This window comes from Gasterosteus aculeatus, chromosome 17, assembly GCF_964276395.1.
Source record: "Gasterosteus aculeatus chromosome 17, fGasAcu3.hap1.1, whole genome shotgun sequence".
Taxonomy (NCBI): Eukaryota; Metazoa; Chordata; class Actinopteri; order Perciformes; family Gasterosteidae; genus Gasterosteus; species Gasterosteus aculeatus.
In genome coordinates, this window is record NC_135705.1 from 12280895 (window position 1) to 12294295 (window position 13401).

Sequence of the window (13401 nt, forward strand, 5' to 3'; positions counted from 1 at the left end):
CACACGTTACATGACCCCACCAACCCCCTCAAACATGTACATATTACACAAAGATTTAAATCCTCATATCCACAAATAAACAAAATCATTACTTTGTAGAGTAAATACTGCACATCAGTGTTACAGCAAAGTATGATTAAGAGAGACCACCATGTGTGTGTGTGTTTGTGTGTGTCTGTGTGTGTCTGTGTCTGTGCATGTGAGTGACTGAGCTTGTGAGCTTGAGTCACAAGGACCAGAAAGAAAAATCACATTTCATTAATAAATCATCCAGGGCCTTGCAAATCATGTGCACAACGCACACACACAGCAATGCCTTATTCCACGGCCATGGCGACCAGATTAAAGGCAAATAATTTTTGAAGAGCCGTGTGTGTGAGTCTGCGTGTTCATGCTCTTAAACTGGCAGTACAGCCTTACGTCTTCTCTTGTCTGCAGCTCTACAGAACCAACACTCAGCCTTCGAATCTATCCTTTAACCCGTAGTTAAGTTTGAGCAGAGGATCATTATCAACATAAAGTGTATTTTGGCAACCTGCTTGACAGAAATGTCTGCTATACATTCTATCTGTACCTCTATCTGTCCCACTTTTCTCCTCCTGCCACCATCATACACTGCCACTCCTAAAGGCTATGGAAGCGATTCCCAAAGTGTGGGCCGCGGCCCGCTGGTGGGCCGTGAAGGTGCTGCAGGTGGGCCGCGAGAGGTCATTTACAATAAATAAATAAAATGGTTTTAATTTTCAATTTGGAAAAGTTTGAAATTAATATAAAAATATGTCAAATGGGGTGCCCTTGGTATTAAAGTACATATATATGAGCTCTGGAGAAAATGAAATTGTCGGTTAATACATTTTTAATCGGTTAAATTCTTAAGGTCATGTAATCATCCCTAGTTTATGTTTTGATCAGAGTTGTGATTAAAGGTTTGGGTGGGCCGCAAAAGATTTTCAGATTTCCAATTGGGCCGCGGCATTCTTGAGTTTGGGAACCGCTGGGCTATGGTATTGAATGAACAGTTTTATAGGTTTCAATGGCTGGAAGGGGATTTGAGATGAGAAGGAAGCCAGGATAGAATTAATTAGGGGTGAAATGTAGTAGGCAGATAGGGGGACCTCTTTATTTATCTTGAATATTACACCTGAACCCGGCGTAGTCTCTACGTACTGGATTTATATTTCACTCTCTGGTCTCAGTGCACCCCTGTAACTAGTGTAGCCCTGAGGCAGGGGGCACAATGTCTGTGCATTCCACTATTTAGTATGCCTGAAACATATTTAGTATGTCTCAACATGTATCAGGTAAAATTACCAGGATATCCAACTGCATTCTGTAACATTTAACGGACGCTTTAACTAACTTACGTATTTGTGAACAATTATACTTGGACACTGGTTCTCCAGTCCTACTTGCTCGTTTCCATCCACGTATCTCCCGGTCTAAGGACAGCGGCTGCATGACAAGGACAGGGCAGCAGCATGACGCCTCACTTTCAGACACCATGAGAGGTGCTTGTCGTTCTTTTGTCATTACAGTTACAGTTTTTGTAGACACACACACACACACACACACACACATTCTCTGTCCCTCTCTCTCAGCGGTGTACAGTTACATCCTGCCAATGCAGTTTGTACTCTTTGAAGGGCAAAAGCAACGTTCCTGACCTCCACAAACACATGACACCTCAGCTACTCATTACTCTCAGACATTTTTTGCTACAAGAAGGATTGAGAAGAGAAGAGATTATGGGAAATTATGCCAGAGGTACCCTCGGAGCAGTTTATTTACCCTGAATATGAAGATTATAATTAATAGAGCTGTGTTTGGTGCATCTCCTGTTTTTCCTCTGGAGCCCGTGATGCACTTTCATCTGCAAAGCAGTGCAGCTGGGACGGACCGAGCGTGTTGGTGTGGTCTCCGGAGTATACGTGTGTTAGCCTGTGTTTTCTTCAGTGAATGAGACAGTGTGTAGCCGTACACAGCAAAATTCTAGTTAATTTTCCGGTGTTTCGGCAAAAGAGCTGGAGTCATTATCCAGTGTCAAGATCAGATTCATTTGCCACACTTAGTAGAGTTAAACTCTTTGATAGGTTTGAAATGTAACTGTACAGTATCACACTTCTTGGTGTTGGGTTTCTCTTACGTACCATGGCTCATGGAGTAGAGAGGGTGAGCTGGGAACCACAAGGTTGGCGGTTTGAACCTTGGTGTCCCTGAGCAAGACATCTAACCCCTAATTGCTCTCCAGACTAAAATGTAAAAACCATGGGTTAAAAATGCAATGTAAGTTGCTTTGGATAAACGTGTCAGCTAAATGACCTCTAATGTATTTAACACTGGGCAGATTTATTTTTGACACTTATTCTGAGTTAACTTCTTGAGTGTTGTTTTAACACTGACTAGATTGGGACAATATAAACACCAGCTTAGAGTTAAAATTGAATCTCATGGTGTCAATTTAACTCTGTGTACAGCGTATATATTGATGTTATCATCCAGACTTGACTGATACTGTGTACACGTGTATCATAAATGGGGCAAGCATTGTTTTTATGTCAACTTGATCGTCTTCTTTTTATTCTGAATAAGCTTAATACGATTAGCGTATTTGTTTTTGGAGAATGACACAGAGCAAAGTAGTAGTGGCTGGATGTTCAGAAAGTGGAAACAAACAGTGCCTGCTGTTTGCAATTCTTGTGTGTACTGTGGTAGTAATAAGCTTCCCTCTGGGCTGACCAGGAGCATGAGGAGGACACGGTGACGGAGAGATGAAGAGGGGTAAGTTGTGCGCTCCAGCTAAGTGATGAGAACAGCGGGAGAGGGAGACAGAGCTCACAGAGGGGCTTTAGACAGGGGCAGAAGGGAGGAGGTGACAGGGGAGCAGGAGGAGGAGCAGCAAAAGAAAGAAACAATGAGGATAGTGTTGATCTAGAAGGACACAGCGAGGACTACAATGCTTGTATTTCAAAAGGAGATTTTACAGTTTGACAGTTAAAATGTACCTTTTGTCCCTTCATCTCCTCCCTTCAATAGTCGAGGGGGAGTTAAAAGAAATGCTGATAACTTCATTGACATTGCTTCAATTTTAACAACAGCTTAGTGAGCAGCAGCAACCAAGTCATGGACTTTCTGGGGTTTTCCCTTTCAGCCTTCCTATCTTATTGGTGGAGCTAAAGAAGTTTCCCCTCAAGAATTTCTTGCAAGAAATTTCCTCAGGTTTGGTCAGCAAATGATTTGGTTAGGTTTGGTAGAATATTATGGTATAAGGTTAACGTTGATCATTTCTGGAAAAAAGCCCTGAGGACAAACGTTGCAGTTTTTTGGGACTCGGCGATGCCTGACAGGATGCTGTGCAGGAACATTAAACGATGAGTCACTTAATTAATTTGGCACCTCGCAACTATTTTGATGGTCTTTTATTAGTTTGAGTCATTTATTAGCCACGCCATCGAGCACTTTGTTCGAGAATGTAATATGTTTGAAAGAAGTTGTTTGGACGTTTTGTACGAACATTCAGGCACCCAAGAATTACGCCCACAAACTCTCTTCCTCCAGAAGATTGACTATTTTATTTTTTTAGAGAAATATCTGAAGTATTGGACGAGGTACCAAAAACTGTGATCCCTATAGCTCGCCCTCTGCTCCATGTTATGTTATGATGTAAAATGGCTGCTCTCAGTCGGGGGAAGGTTCCGCTGAGATTAGCTACGCTTGAGAAAAATAGGAGTGAGCACAAGAGCAAAGGATAGAAAAAATAATAAAAAGAGCAAGCATGGACGAGCTGGAGTGGATAGAAAGTGAAAGAAGTAATTGATTACTTCTTTACTAGTCTGAAGGAGAGAGAGTGAGGAGGCAAGGAGGAGAGAAAGAGAGAGAGAGAAACTGTTAGAAGCTGTCAGATAAAAAAAAAAGTCAGAAGTCACTCCTCTGAATTCTGCTGCAGAAAACACTCTTTTAAGTGTGTCAAATGCTTTGGGGGTTTTTCCGCACATGGAGAAGTGAATGTGTTCCATGGGGTGTGTTTGTCTGTTCTGTGTATGTTTGAATGCATTTCTTGCATTTTTCTCTGAAAATGGAGCTTGGTGTGGCAGGTGTTGCTCCCACTGATGTCAAGGATGAATTCAAGCATGCATTCTAAATTCTTTCCAGCATCTCTTCTCCTCATATTTCCATGCGTTTCCTTCATCTTAACCATTGCACACGTACACAGACAATGTAGTCAAACTCAGAGCTCCCTCTGTCTTTGGACACCATAAGCTACTCTAAAAGCTGGTAAACTGGCCTCCCTCGGTTTCTGTATGAAGATGTAATCATGATGACTTGGTTGGTCTACTTTATGTGAGCACCAAGTGCTGCCAGTAGGGGTCTCTGTCTCACCACTAAACCTGACGGCAGCATTGACCAGTGTGTTTGGCTACTCAGAGGATGTAAGGCAGAAGTTCGAGTCACCTGCTCTCAGTTAATGTCACCACAATCATTTGTTTGTGGTGACACAATGATGTGTATGACCTCAACAGTCTCATAGTTTGATATTCTGCTTTCTCTCTCTGTCTTTGCTGTGAAACCTGTTTCCCTGACAACCATGTGCAAGCAAGTAGACCTGTGTCTTTTTCTACATTCATGCAGTGCCACTCCCAAAGCTTATGATGTTGAATGAGCACTTTAGTGTGTTTTTACCGACTGAGGCTGCAGCACAGCATCGGTGTGGGGCTAAAGCACAGTGGAATAGAAGGATGGCAATTAATTACTTCATAAAGAGGGGAGACATGCAGAGTGATACCGTCATAACCTAATCTTAGTCACTACTCTTTTTGTGCACTGATCCGGATTACTAAAAAAAGTGGGCTATGAAATATCACTTGATAACTACAATCATAATATTTATTTCTCAATAGTACAAAACTAAAAACAGCGCATAGTGAGAAGTCGAAATTTAAATCAAATCCGTGTTTAAGTGATTGAGTATCGTATTTGGAAGTTGATCATGACGTTTAAACAATCTTCAAAATCCCATGATACAAATGTTATAAATTTTGATCATAAACATGTGAGCCATGTAGTATGAAATAAAATCTTTTCTACATATTTCTACATAAACACGGTTTTGTAAAAAAAAAAAATTAAAAAGAGGTTAAAAATCTTGTTTCAAATGACATCCGTTGCAGTCTGGACAACGGTAACAATAGGAGGAAAATCCTTTAGTGTATAAAAGCACCGCAAGGTGTTTCAGACTCCAGTCAAGTGAATGCACTGTAAATATTACTGCAATAGCAGGGACTATTTAAAAATAGAAAGTATCAGCGCACAATGTCATGCTGGAGAAAAATGGGTCCCCTGAATTTGTGTTGAGTAAGCAGTGGCTGGAGTCTTTATCAGGAGGAAATAGAGCGTTTAAATTAATGCTAATTCATGGAATTAGTTCCAAATGTGACTTAAAAACTCTGTGTGTGTGTGTTCGAGCAATAGAGAGCAGGTTGTCTGCGCCACCAGCAATCCTTGTCTACCCTTTCCTCTTCTCTCCTCCATCAGCTGATTACGAGCCAGTCTGTCCCCATCTCCTCCTCCCTGCCTCCTCATCATCTCTGTCTCATTCAAACGTTTCTCCCTAATCAAATATCTGGGTTTATGTCAACCCTGCTTACCCCTCTCTCTCTCTCATTCTCTCTCACTTCAACCCTCATCCCTGCTGTCTCTCGTCCCGGGTGCAGTTAGAGCCAGCTCACTAGCAGAATGCTGTTGTTCCAAACGGAGGGCAGAGGGAGCCGCACAGGGATCTTTTCCCTTCCTGCTACACTCAGTGTCGATAAGGACTCAGAGGAACCATCCCTCTTTTGCCATCTTCACCGCCCTCTCTTTTCATCACTTCTCGTCCTCTCTACCTGTTTCTTTCTCTCTCTGTTCGATGCATCTGATATGTTTAAGCCTCACCATGAACCCAACAGTGAAGATCCACCTTCAGAATGGGACCCAGTTTAACACCTACATGTACCAGGTAGGGACTCACCACCTGTAAGCTTTGAGGATGTAACCGGTAAAGGATTGTCTCCTGCTCCAGTAGCTCCCTCTGTGGTCTCCATGTGTCCTCGGCTGAGTATCGATTTAAGTGCTGATGACTCTTTTCTAGAATTGAGAGATACACTCATCTCCACCTCTTACACCTTTTGCATTTCCCCACATTCCTGAATCAAGCTGTGAACAATGATTAATGCTTTAGTGATGCAAATTGTTGTTTATTGTGGCCTCCAATAAGGTATTTCCCTGGTTAATGTGGCTAGTTGAATGTCAACCTCCAATTGTCCAAGAAAATACTAAATTAATATATGCACTGAAGGGAAATTCTCTGGTTTTCTGTAACTGCTGTGCATGTTTGGATGTTTATTGCAGCATGCATGCGAGAGACTCAACTCTGCTGATGCACAACAACAAAAACTCTCTTTGTGTATCTCCTTTCATCTGAGCAGAGGAAGTATTCCCTTCCCTTCTCTTCCTTCCTCTCTTTCTTGGACCCTCTTTTTGGCGCAGGTTGTTTTTTTCTTAAATCTTCTTCTCAGAGGGATGCTATTCTGAGCTCAGACCTTTAACGGAACACAGGAGGGGAGAAAGTTGGAAAACGTACAATGATGACACCTTTCTTCGCTGAGCTAAGCTGGAAAACACAAAGAGAGTGTTGATGTGTCAGCTGTGCCGTATAAAGGACTTTGCTGTGTCAATCAACTTCATGGCCAATAGTCAGGTTGTTAAATTACTTCTGATTCGCAATTTTTTACCCTGGTGGGTTCTTTTTTTTCCGCAAGGATTCATTTAAATCCCAAAACTCTTCTAGATTCACTTATGCATGGGATTTCAGATAGGAATCCCTTCGTTCCTAGGTGTTTGGAGCGGGATTTACTAAGCTGTATTCACACTGAGCGCATTTGCTGTTATATTCAGTGAGTCCAGACCTGGCACGGCTTCAGTCAGTCTTGGCATTATCCCTAATGTGCTTCACTTAGACTGATTTGCTCATGACTCACAATAATTATGCAGAAGCTTAATTTTACCACATCTCTCTCTCAGCCATGAAGAAAAAGATTCAAATGTGTTTGCTTTTCTTTATTTACTATTCCATCTTCTGCATTTTGAAGAGAGATGCTTTTAAAAAATGTTTTTAGTGAGAGCTGGGAGGAGATCTGGCAGGTGCTGCGGTCGGCTGCCCCTCCTCCCCCCCGATCTCATCATACAGAAGGAATCTCTCTCAGAGGCCTCGTGCATGTTTTGTCTTGTAGCAACGTGTGCGTCTGTGTTCGTCCGGTTTGACATTGGTGCAAAGTTCTCACTTCCGATAACTCTTTCAGAATGAGCCATTGCCACGGCGCCCGCCGCAGTGTGTGGCGTGGCATCATGGCAAAAGATCACTCACTGCCCAGAGGGCCAAGACTCTGGCGAGGTGTTATTGGTGCTCGATGTGTGTAAGATTTGTCAGACTAAGGTCACGTCCACCTCTGTGCTGCATGCGGCCTCGTTCACTCTGCAGTGGTGAAGAGTTACAGAGCTGTGATATCTGAGCCCCCCTGGGACTCACTCGTTCTCCCTGGCCCCGCATTCATCTTCAGCGTGGCACTCCTCTGTGAATTACTGAGATGTACATCAGAGTTAATGTAGTATCCTTTGGTCCACGCGACTGAGAGGAGCTCAGCCACTCCCTATGACCTCTGATGACGTATTGCCTTCTTTTCTGCCCTAAGGAAAATTATAATTTCCGAGGGGGTTTCTGGGGAAGCAAATCTCCATTCTTGCATTGTAGAATGTGTAACACATTGGGGTTGAATTCATTATTAATGGATGACAGAAACACCAAGGGGATTCTAGTGACTGCACCGAGGCAGTGCTAACTAACCAGCCTTCTTCTGTGCAGAAAACACATGAGGAATTCATCGCTCAAGCTTTGCTGATCTTCCCGCGATGCAAAATAAAATCTGATAGCTGACAATGTACACTTGGGCTGTAAAGATCTTCAGATTATCATAAATAATATCTTGTACTGCAAACCTACCCTGTGAATTATACTACGTGTTAATGACTTGATGGCCATGTTTACAGTTTCCATCTCCTTCTTTTTGTGCTTAGTCACACATTTTCCTCTTTTCATCTCCTAACATCAACTGACACATACAGTGTCAATGTCACTGTTTCTCGGCAGAAATCAATTTGTTTTTGTGTTGGCATAACCCTCCCATATACAAAATCTGCCCACACATAAAACCACTTAAGAAACGGTTTGTTGCTCAGGGCATTCGTATATGAAGGCAAGATTTACTGTAATCTACATTACATCCCTGGACTTGCCTGGTGTGTTAATACATTCTGTATCCCTCAACCACCATCCATCCATCCATTTTCAACCGCTTATCCGGGGTCGGGTCGCGGGGGCAACAGCTCCAGCAGGGGACCCCAAACTTCCCTTTCCCGGGCCACATCTACCAGCTCTGACTGGGGATCCCAAGGCGTTCCCAGGCCAGTGCAGAGATGTAATCTCTCCACCTAGTCCTGGGTCTTCCCCGGGGCCTCTTCCCAGCTGACCGTGCCTGGAACACCTCCCCAGGGAGGCGCCCAGGGGGCATCCTCACCAGATGCCCAAACCACCTAAACTGGCTCCTTTCGACGCAAAGGAGCAGCGGCTCTACTCTGAGCTCCTCACGAATGGCTGAGCTTCTCACCCTATCCCTAAGGGAGACGCCAGCCACTCTCCTGAGGAAACCCATTTCGGCCGCTTGTACCCGTGACCAAGTTCTTTCGGTCATGACACATCCTTCATGACCATAGGTGAGGAGGAACGAAGATTGATTGGTAGATCGAGAGCTTTGCCTTCTGGCTCAGCTCTCTTTTCGTCACAACGATGCGGTAAAGCGAGTGCAACCGCCCCCGCTGCTCCGATTCTCTGGCCAAACTCACAATCCATCTTCCCCTACCTCGTGAACAAGACCCCGAGGTACTTGAACTCCTTCACTTGGGGTAAGGACACATTCCCCACCTGGAGTAGGCAATCCATCGGTTTCCTGCTGAGAACCAGGCCTCAGATTTAGAGGTGCTAATCCTCATCCGGACCGCTTCACACTCGACTGCGAAACACTCCAGTGAGAGTTGAAGGTCACAGACGGAAGATGCCATCAGGACCACTGTTGAGTTGAGTTGCAGACCGAGCCCCTCTCTGGCTGGGAGGTAGGTTTAGGTGAGTCTCTCAGGCTGGAGGCGGAGATTTTAATGCACCAGGTGGAGAGGATCTGGCGATCAGGGGGGTTGGAGTCACTCACTCACAGGACAGTGAAGAGCGAGCAGTGTGAGAAAGCGAGATTGAAGAGCTTGGGAAGAGGAGACTGCAGGAATAAAGCTTGCAAAGGCTGGAGAAGGAGCCGGTGAGCTTTTGAGTGGCTGACTACTTATGGCATGAAATGCAAAATCAAATGTCCATATATTTAATGTGTTTTAAAAAGTATTCAAGCTAAAAGTAATTGGATAAAACTTGATTTGTGTGTATTCAGCGGAGTTAAAATCTGGTGAAGTTTAAAGGTTAAAATCATCATTAAATAGTGTTTTAAAAATGTATTTAATTTAGTATTGGGATACTTTAAATTTGGGTTGTCTTTCTACTTATTTTGGGGTTAATTTCCAGTAGATTATAAATTAAGTATGTGATGTTGGGTATGTGAATTGATTATGGTTTCTTGGGTTATATTTCTTTGACCTTATATTCATGTTTGTATTTCAAGGTTTTTCACCTGGTTTGACTTGGACAATTTTAAAAATAAAAAGCAAGAAAGCAAAGAAGTCCGAATCTTGGTCATTGAGTGGAATCCAGTCTACACTTCTTAGCAGGCTGCCCTTTCAAGTGGGGGGCTGCAGTTTGACCCTCACAAAAGTGAGACACTTGACAGTGAAAAACCGCCACTGGTGCGAAGACTGGAGCGAAGTATCCTGAACTGCAACTGGCCAGGCCTGGAAGTCCAGAGGCCTAGTAACACTGAAGATCACCCCGCCCACACCGAATCCTGGTGAAAAGGAAGATGGCTGACTCAAAGTCACTGGAGCAGCTTAAAGCTAGTAGGACGTCTGCAAAGCGACAATTCTCCCGGCTGTCCAACAACATTGTCCGGATGCACGCCATAATGGCTGAAGAGGAGCTCAGAGACCATTTCAAAAGGCTCATAACTGAGGCCAACAAAGTCATGGAAGCAAATGACGATGTGGAGGCCCAGTACCTTGCAGAAGTGGAGCTGGACGCAGATCCTGATGAAGTTCCCGGGTTGAGCAAGCAGCAAAAGGCCGATATTGGGAAAACTGCAAGCGAGTGTGAGATGAAATTGGAAGAGCTGAAGGACCTCATTCGAAAGACACTCTGGGCTAATTTCGGGGAGGAGGAACTGATGATGGCGCTACAGGCTGCAGAGGAGAAAGTAAAGAGTGTGATTTCCTTTGAACCTGGTGGAAATAAAGAGGCCTTTGACTTCATGTTCGACTACATGGAAGGACTGGTTAAGAGGGCGAAGGAGCTGTACACACAGTGGAAGGGTTGGGCCCCTCCTGCCGAGCAGAAAGACTTCCAGCTGCGTGTACGAGAGCTCGAGCAGATCGTTCCCAAGTTAATGTCCAAAAAGGCAGAGTTCATTAAAGCAAAAGCTAAAGAAGACGCCGAAAGAGTTGTGAGTGCAGCTTCTATCAGCTACCCGACATCAATATCAGCCATCAGACTGAAGCCAACCACCCTCCCCATGTTCACTGGCATCAGGCGAGACTTTCATCGCTGGAGAGGAGACTGGGAGGCCCTTCAGAGGCAAGGAGAACCTACTGGGTCAAAAGAAGTAAAAAAGTTCCAGCTTCTTGACAGTTTGGATGACAAGATAATGAGAGATCTTCGATTGATGTCCTATAACACAGCAGATGACATTCTTCGGGTCCTGGAGAACCGGTTTGGAAACCAAACGGCGATTGCCATCGAAATAGTTGAGGAGCTCCAGAGACTTCCAGCTGTCAAAAGTCACCAGCCCAAGAAAATTGTTGAGCTCATCCAAGCTGTTGAAAAAGCCCTTCAAGACCTGAGTGACCTTGGTGACACCGGTGCTTTAAAGAATCCTCTAGTGACAAAGGCAATCGAAAGCAAGCTTCCTGATGCACTGAAGAAAGAGTGGCTTCTCTATGCAGCTGAGAGGAGCAGTGCTCCTCCAGAGAAACGCTTTGACAGTCTTCTGACCTTCCTCAAGAGTCAAGAGAACATCTATGAACAGCTGGACCAATTGAGGGACGAAGAGCTGCCAAGAAAAGAAATCCGACCTGAGCAAAGGCAAGCCAGAACCAGGGCTGCAAACCAGTCAGGTAGCCATCTCTCAGGATGTATCGTCTGTGGGGACATTAAGCATAAGAAGAAGCTGTACTTCTGCAAAAAGTTCCGTGTGCTCAAGCTCACAGAGAAGAAGGACGCAGTGCGAAAACTGGGAGCCTGCTGGAAATGTCTGGAGGTCCATGATGATGATAATCTCTGCAAAACCTCATTTCTGTGCAGAAACCCTGAGTGCGAGGACGGGAGAGACCACCACTACTATCTGTGTCGCAATGCCGAAGCATCCAGGGGCAGCGCAGCCCAGAGGAGGAGCAAAGGCAGCGCAGTGGGAGGTGGCAACAAGAGGGATTACACCGAAGCCCAGGAGGAATTATTCAGGAAGCTCTCCCCTGAATTGGCCCAACAGTGCCGGGACGCATTCTGCAATACAGCAACAAGCACCTCCTACGTCGCAAAGAGTCACTCAAGTCTTCTGGCAGAGGGCGGCCTAGCGGAGTGGCCCGTCATCATGATGCTTTTGGAGGTGACAGCCAATGCTGGGCAGAGAATTGGGACCCTGATCGACCTAGCTTCTGACACCAATTATATCACCCATGAGGCAGCAGGTCGGCTCAATCTCAGAAGTGAAGATATCACACTTGTGGTTCATGGGGTGGGAGGCATGAAAGTCTTTGTTAAAACAAAGCGGTATCTCCTGAAAATCCGGGTTGGCACCTCAAGAAGCGCTCTCAAGTCCCACCAGCTGGTTTGCTACGGCTTAGACCGCATTGCAGATATCCACAGACATGTGTCAGCCAGAAAACTGCAACAGTTCTTCCCAGATGTCCCGCTCAGCGACCTGACAAGGCCAAAAGAGATCCAGCTCCTTGTAAGTCACAAGGAGGGTCAACTGGCTCCACAGAAAATCCGAACGGTGGGGGACCTCGTACTGTGGGATGGACCAATGGGGAAGACAGTTGCTGGCACCCATCCTGAGCTGTTTGAGGAGGTCACTGTATCAGCCCATACGTCGAGGACACACTTTGCCAGGTCTATGAGAACTGCTGCTGCAAAGTATGAAGAACACACCTGCGCAGTCCCCGTCCATCCTCCTCAAAGCCAGCGAGCCCCAACTTCCGCCCAACCTCAGATATCCAGCTGTGCTGCTACTACATCCAGTTTCATCGACTGGTGGAAATGGGAAAGCATTGGTGCTGGTTGTGTTCCGAGATGTGGGGGCTGTCGTTGCGGAAACTGTCAGCCAGGCGGCAAAGAAATGACCCTCGCTGAAGAAAGAGAGCTGGAGGTGGTAAAGAGCGGGCTCACATATGTAGCAGCTGATGACCACAGTGAGAGGCCTCACTGGCACACTAAGTACCCCTGGGTGGAAGATCCAGCCACATTACCAAGCAACAGGAGCGCAGTCGAGGCCACATTCTTGAGGACTGAGAGGCAACTGGCCAGGGAGCCAGAATGGAAGGCCGCCTATGCCGCTCAAGTGCACGAGATGGTCGAGCGCAGGGCTGCAATGAAGTTGACCAAAGATGTACTTCGTGAATGGACTGGCCCAGTATGGTACATTAGCCACCTCATCGCACCCAACCCACACTCTGTCACAACTCCGGTAAGACTGGTCTGGAACAGCAGTCAAAAGTGCAGAGGGGTGAGCCTCAATGATCTCCTGCTGAAAGGCCCAGACGTCCTTAACTCAATCCGTGCTGTGCTTCTTAAATTCCGGAGGGGAGGGTTTGCTGCTTTAGGAGATGTAAAGAAAATGTACAATTCAGTGTGGCTGGAAGATCAAGAGGTGCATTTGCATAGGTTCCTGTGGCGTGACTCTGAGGAAGAAGAGCTGGCTGAATATGCAGTCACGAGAGTTAACATTGGAGACAAGCCAGCAGGCTGCATCGCTCAACTCGCCATGAGAGAGACTGCTAACCTCCCTCAGTTCAGCCATCTTGAGGAAGAGCGTCGAGTGCTGCAGGAAGACAGCTATGTCGATGACCTCTTGACCTCTCATGATAACTTGGACCAACTTAAAGTCATCACGGGAAATGTGGAGCAGATCCTCAAAGCAGGAGGGTTCGAGTTGAAGCCATGGGTCTTCACTG

The 13401-nt window shown here is 45.5% G+C and overlaps 1 protein-coding gene across 22 annotated transcripts in view; it reads left to right on the forward strand.

Moving 5' to 3' along the window:
- ppfia4 (PTPRF interacting protein alpha 4) overlaps positions 1 to 13401 on the forward strand; it is a 61849-nt gene that overhangs the window by 14253 nt on the left and 34195 nt on the right. The window lies entirely within an intron of this gene.